Source organism: Gorilla gorilla, chromosome 8 (genome assembly GCF_029281585.2).
Source record: "Gorilla gorilla gorilla isolate KB3781 chromosome 8, NHGRI_mGorGor1-v2.1_pri, whole genome shotgun sequence".
Classification (NCBI taxonomy): Eukaryota; Metazoa; Chordata; class Mammalia; order Primates; family Hominidae; genus Gorilla; species Gorilla gorilla.
The window spans coordinates 17,135,861-17,142,822 of record NC_073232.2 but is presented as its reverse complement, the minus strand read 5'-3'; positions in this window follow the sequence as shown (position 1 = coordinate 17,142,822).

Below are 6,962 nucleotides of genomic sequence, written 5' to 3'. Positions count from 1 at the left end.
GGAGGGTTTTGGGCAAGGGATTGCCATTTTTCATAATAAGCTTCATAATCTGACTCTCTAAACTATGTACATGTGCAACTTTGATACAAATAAAATCAAAAATATTAAAATTCAGATGTCATTTTATATCTGCATCATTGAGATACCCAGGGTAGAATGTATAGAGCAGGGAAAAATTATAAAGAACATTGGCGGTCACAGGGAGAATACCAGCAAATATCTGGTGGCTGTTCTTAGGAACGTTTGCTGGAATTCCTTGACTCCGCAATTGAATGAAAGCTAGTTTTTGATCGTCTGTCTTGAAAAGCAATATGGCCTCTTTCCAAACACGTGTGACTGCCCATGTGCTGGGCATTAAAAGCAGTAACAAAGCTAATCAAAGGGGCCTCCCGCAAATATTTTCACGACATAGACCAGACCACAACATTTTTCCTACACCTACTAATCACAGCAAAGGTATGTCAGTGGCGGGAAGCTGTAATGACAGAGGAAAATCTAGTACAAGGGGAGGGAATAGTATCCTTATTAAAGTTCATAATAACCAAGGGCCACAGGGACAGAAAACAACCTGCCTTCCTCGGGGAACTGACTGTAATTCCACTCGAATCTAAGTGAGTTGAATAATGAATTGAAATAGTTAACATGTACTGAGCATCAGTGCGTTAACATTTATTTATTATATGTCGTAAACTTCTTATTGCTTTGTGTATATTAAGTCCTTTAATCCAATAGCAACCTAATGAAGTAGGTATGATTCTTCTCCTCATTTTAGAGACGAGCAAACCAGGGCACAAAGAGGTGAGATAACAGGCTCAGGATGGACTAACTGGGAAGTGATGGAGCCAGGAGGGGCACAGAAGTTCCAGCCGCATTGCCTGTGTGCACTCAGGCATTTCATCTCCACCCCTCATTGCAAGGCTTCAGTCCCCATTTCTCCCTTGGGAGTACTAAGTCAAACATCTCAAAGAAGAGGGAGGTAGGACAGCATGGGATGAGGCCCAACTGCCCAATTCCAACACCTTCAATAGTCCAGATTTATCACCACTGATTCTTTGCTGTGCCTGGCTCTGGCTGTGTCCTTTCTGCAGCCAAACATCATCTGGTAGATCGGATAAACCAAGCACCCCAGGTGCAGCAAGAAATCAGTGTGACCAATATCCAAACACCAACAAGGAGGGCATCTAAAGCAGATGGGACTGACATCCCTCGAGCCACTCTTGCAGGCCAGGGCTGCTCCAACCTTGCAGAGGTGGGGAAGCACACTCCCACTTTTCTTCAGGACAGCAGCCCACCTGTGTGGATCCCCTGAAGCTGGTCACAGCCATGAAACAGATCCTTAAAGCATAAGAAGAGATGCTATTATTGAGTCCTTAGCACATGCCAGTTCTCTGCTATGCATTTCACAAGAATCAATCTCAGTTAATCTTCCAGCAATCCTAACAAGTAGGCATATTACCAGGCCGGGCGGCGGAGCTTGCAGTGAGCCAAGATCGCACCACTGCACTCCAGCCTGGGCGACAGAGCGAGACTCCATTTCAAAAGAAAAAAAGAAGTAGACATATTGCCATCATGTCTGGATGGGGAAACTGAGGCTCCCAGATAGTGAGTGACTCACTCAAGTTCACAGTTACTAAGTGACAGAGCCAAATTACAAACCCTAACTGTCTCATTCCAAAGCCCTCTGCCTTTTACAAACACAAATGATTGACAGAAAAAAAACGACTGGTAAAGTTGGAGAACCCAACAGGAAAGAACCTAGAAGTTCTTTGAGGCTAATAGGATCATAGTTATTTCCCATCCTTACAACAATCGACAAGATATTCTTTTATTTAGACTTTTGTCATTATTGTCATCATTGCCATTCTTGTTGTTCAAAGATGACCATTTGCTTAAAATAAAACTGCCAGTCTGGGACAGAGACAGAAGTAGAGGCCTGCAGTCTCCATACTCTGTTTATAACCCTCCTGGCTGACTTTGATGCTTGAGAACACTGATTTTCCATGGCAACTTTGTACATATCCCTAGCAATCGCTAAGAAAACATCTATTTTCTAGCTAAGGCAGCATTTACTCAAGAGAGGTCAAGGTAAGCACTTCCATTTTCTAGCATACACTGCAAGTTAAAGGCAAGTTACAACCCAGATCCTCATATATGTTTATGAACTCAGAGAAGAGAAAGAAGTGAAAGAAAAGATTACACCTCCAGCTAAAGGGTGGGCTTCTTTCCTCCGGAACCAAGGCTTCTGGGACAATCAGTCCTACGGTGTTGCAGTTTTGCTTTCTCTGAACTCTGACAGCAGTCTGTCTGTGTCATCCACTGGGTCCTCACTATATATAGTGACTCTGTCCTTTCTGTGACCATTTTAGTCTTCTCGTGTGAGAATCTTACTTCCTAAGAGGCACCCAGGGGGCTTGGACTAGATCTAACCCACTTTGTCTCTCCCCGTGCCCTTATACAGCACTGGCTGTGTGCAATCTGGAACCGGACAAATGTTTGTTGGATTTACTAGTTCCTGTAGCAGGAGAGAGAACTGGAGGTGCTTACGAGCAAATCCAGCTCAAGCATTGAGAAAACATCTCAGAACAGCATAATCTGCTGATGTATTTCTCCTTTGTTGACACTGCTACAGAAAATGCTCTCTTGCATAATGAGGGCACATGATGGGAAGGAAAAATGACTACAATCTTGCATGTGAGAATCCAACTTCACAGACTTTTCCATTTCAGCCAACAAACCAGAACAACTTCTGTTTCTGATCTTTTCCCCGTCTACCCAGCCCGCCAGAGCACAGTGGGCTTTCATGCGTAAACGTTTGCAAGCCCTTCAAGAAGCAGAATGAACCATACCGTGTGATTGCAGCATTTTATCAAGAATCAGCGTGATTTTGCAGGAATAGAAGCAATCATAATCAGAACAACTCGTGTTTTGTTACAAAAAGAATTAGGTCCCTTTGTTTTTTCTGAGTTTTAACAGGAGCATAAAGAACTAATGGAGCATCTGTCTACAAACAGAGGACTTTCAAAACTACAGAACTGAGGCCTCAGCAGAAAGGCGCACCTCCCGGAAAAAGCTCATAGCAGCTGTGACTTGCTGCAATGACAACCTCCAGGCAACCTCAAGGAATTTCTAAATGCGAACGGCCACAAAGAGGCATTTCTTCATAATGTCTTCCTGTGAAGCAAAATAAAGGTAGACTTAATGATCTTTCAGTAATCCCTTTTGCTTTAAGAGTTAAAAATATTTGGTATTTCCCCCACATCAATTCACTCCCAAATAATTCATTGTTCCACTAGGAGTTGAATGGAAATTGTCTTCTTGCTCTTTATTTTCCACCAACTGCCCCTCATACCAAACCTCCTCTCCCCAAACAAATGAGCAAACAGATACACTCTTAGGGCCCATGCCACTGAAGGGCCAGCCATGGGCTCAGTAAGGCCAGGTGTGGCCAGTGACAGGCCTTAAGCACCAACCCAGATCCCAGGAGCCAAAAGCTTCTACAGCTTTGGAAATTGATCTGAACGTTTTGTCCTCTTCGAGTCCCTTCCAGGTGGCCAGTACAGTGTGCATGCTCACCTCAGCTGGGACCTGTCTGTCGGAATGCTGACTCCCCAACTCAAAGCCCCCAAGCCTTTGGGCACCATCTTGGAAGGAAATAGACAAAGGCCACTTAGTCATTAAAAAATGCAGACCTAGACCTGGGAAGCATTTTTGAATGCAGCTCGTGGTCAGAGGCTGCCAGCAAGCTCAAAGGGCTCACTTCCTACGATCAAATTCCAGTTCTTCTTCCTGAAAGGAAACACTGAAGCATCCTTTTTTCATGGCTTACAATAAAAAAAAAAGAAAAATCAGATGAACAATGATAGAAAGGAGATGTTGACAGGTCATACTTCCCTCTGAGCCCAAATAGATTTCAAACCTATCATGGGCAGGTTCTCTAAATGCAGGGCAGTACCTCCCACAGAAATTTGCCTCTGAGAGGATGGCATCATTAACCCTCTGAACCTGAGACAGGCTTCCTCTCACCACATCCCCCAGCCCCACACATTCAGGACCCCTTCAGGGGACATGGAGTAAGGGCATGTTTTCTGTAAGTCAATCCCTGTGTCCTCTTAGGCTGGAATCTTGATACCTCAACACTGACAACCTATTAACATGCTTTTTTCAATATTCCCTCCAAAAAAAAAATCTTTTAAAAATGTGACCCATTCATTTGTATTTTTAATTGCATTTTCTGTGCAAAGAGATATAAAAGAAACTAGACAACAATGATAGAGAATCATGACCTCCAAAATGAGGTTCATCCATCGCTGGTGGGTGCCAGGTTACAAACGATGGCCTCTGCCATAGTGGGGAATGTGATTGACCCAACATCTTGTTTCAAGAACCTACCAAGTGCAAGGTATTGACTGGACACAGTTCAGGCCTTCAGAGCTCTTCACATTCAGTACAGGAGCGATGATGTATTAAATGAATGACTGTAGCACGGGAACAAGTATTAGAAATACCACAAAAGCCAGGCTCAGTGCCTCATGCCTCTAATCCTCATACTTTGGGAGGCTGAGGTGGGAGGATCGATTGAGCCCAGGAGTTCAATACCAGCCTGGGCAGCCTGGCAAAATCCCACCTCTACAAAAACTAGCCCAGCATGGTGGCATGAACCTGCAATTCCAGATACTTAGGAGGCTGAGGCAAGAGGATGGCTTGAGCCCAGCAGGTCAAGACTGAAGTGAGCTGTGATCGTACCACTGTACTCCAGGTGGGGTGATAGAGTGAGACCCCATCTCAAAAAAAAAAAAAAATACTACAAAAGTGATACAGGGAAAATGTAATGGGCATTCAAATCAGGAAGAGATGATAGGTTGCCTGGTACACGTCTACAAGCTAGAGATGCTTATACATTTTGTTCATAAGTTTGATTTACAACCAGCTCTGAAACTCACCAGACTCAAATCCAAAAGGAACGGGAAGGTTCTGGAAAAACATAGCCTTGCTATACTTCTCAGGTCCCAGCTCCTTGGCCAAAAAGATGGCAATGTCAAATCTTCCTACAATTATATTGGAACAACAAGTTGGAACAACCCTCTTCCCCAGGCCCCTACACTCTTCAAAAAATAAAATAAAATTAAAACCACTTCCTAAGCTTCAGAAATGGTTAACGCTAAAGCGCCCTGTCACAGAAAATGATGGATCTGCTTCTCCGAAGGGTTTTCAGAAAGATGTCTATAGTCATTTCTCTGAAGCGGCTTAGTATAGAGGCAGCAACTTTGTTCCCAGACGGTGGGCAAACCTCAGTGTCTCAGCTCTGCCATCAGTCAAGGGTGATCTGTGAGGCCCTTTCCAGCCCCAACACTGCGTCTTCCCTTGACTCTAAATCACCATCTGAGGAGCCTCACAGGCATCAGAATCCACAGAGCTTAGAGGCCATAGTTGCTAAACTCCAAACTACTCCTGAGAACCAAATCAAAAGAGGTACAAGGGGAAAAACCGTCTCACTCATTAAAAAAAAAAAAAAAAAAAAAAACTACATAAAAAAATAGAACCATTGCTTAGCTCTAATATGAAACAAGAAAGTTAAGCAGAGTGGGGGTGGGGATGGGGGTGCGGTGGGGGGCATTTTTCCAGAACCCGTTTGCCTCTCCCAAGTGGCAACACCCATGTGCCTCTCACTGGAAGCATTGCAACACTCCATCCCTGAAACTGACCTAGTTTGTGGCTGGTTCTTTAAGAATGTGCTTCTTGCTCCAAAGATGGTCCTCACCTTGTCCAGGTACAAGGAGAGGGAACCTATACCTGGACACTCGCTAGGACTCTTTCTATCACTCTGGAGGCAGCTTTGGGTGAGATGAGGAAAATGCCAGTCACTGCTCTACAAAGACCCCAGAGCCCCAAAGAGAGACGGGGCACCTCCCCAGCCACATTGCTCACAAGTCCCAGAAGCCACCTGCATTTGTTTCTCACCTAGCCTGGGATCACTTGTGACCCAGAAGCAGCTGTCAGCCCCGCCCTGCCCCGGGACCCCGCCAGCGGAGGCCACTCTCCCTCAGTCTCTCTGTCCCTTCTCATGGGCACAGACCTGGGACGGGAACACCAGACTCCACTGTGGGTAGAAACACAGCTTGTTTTTAAGTTGCAAGAAACAGAAATGAGCTCAAGCTTTTGTACCCAGTCTCCCCTTCTTGCACCCAGTCTCCTCCCCCCCAGGAAGCTTCCTGAAGTAGGTAGGACAGGTCTTGGCTCCTGCCTGCCTTTCACTGGCCTTGGCCTTGTTTCTTCTCCTCCAGGGGCCTTCCTCCACCATGCATCAGCCTGAAGAGCAGCAGTGGCCTCAGCCTCGCCCCTCCAAGGACAATCTCTCCCAGTGTCCTGTCCTCCTGGGACACACCCAGGCCTCCCACACCTCCTTGCCAATGGAGACTGCTTTTCCACCCATCCCTGGCTTCCAGGGGAAAACTTGGCCTCAAGAAGCAAAGACTCCAATGCCACTGACAACTCTTTCCCTGTCCCCACCCCAGCTCCTGTCTTCCCTCAGGTGGGAGCACTGACCTACTGCCTGGGTGACCTTTTCCCTGAGGCTCCAGCATTTCCTTCCGAAGCAACTGGAAGAAAAACCCAGGCCACACCAGTTCCCATAGGACGAGGCTTTCACCTTCCCTGAATTCCTGTACTGATGCCGAGGGCCCTGGGTCCCATGCCCTGCTCCCTCACCCCACATTTCCCCAGGAGTGTCCTGAGGCCAGAAGATCCCCTTTGTTTGAAGCCCACCTTACTAAGTGGTGTTTCTACTTTAGGATGTGATAAGGCTTTCTAGACAGCTGATGAGTCAAACCACCATCTCATTATTCCACTGTGTGAGTGGTATCAAGAAGTCAGGGCTTAGTCGGCACTGGATTCAACTCCAGATCTCAATGGCATGGGATCAATGAAGCATGCTCCTTCCCTCGCACCATTCCCCTCCTTGATTT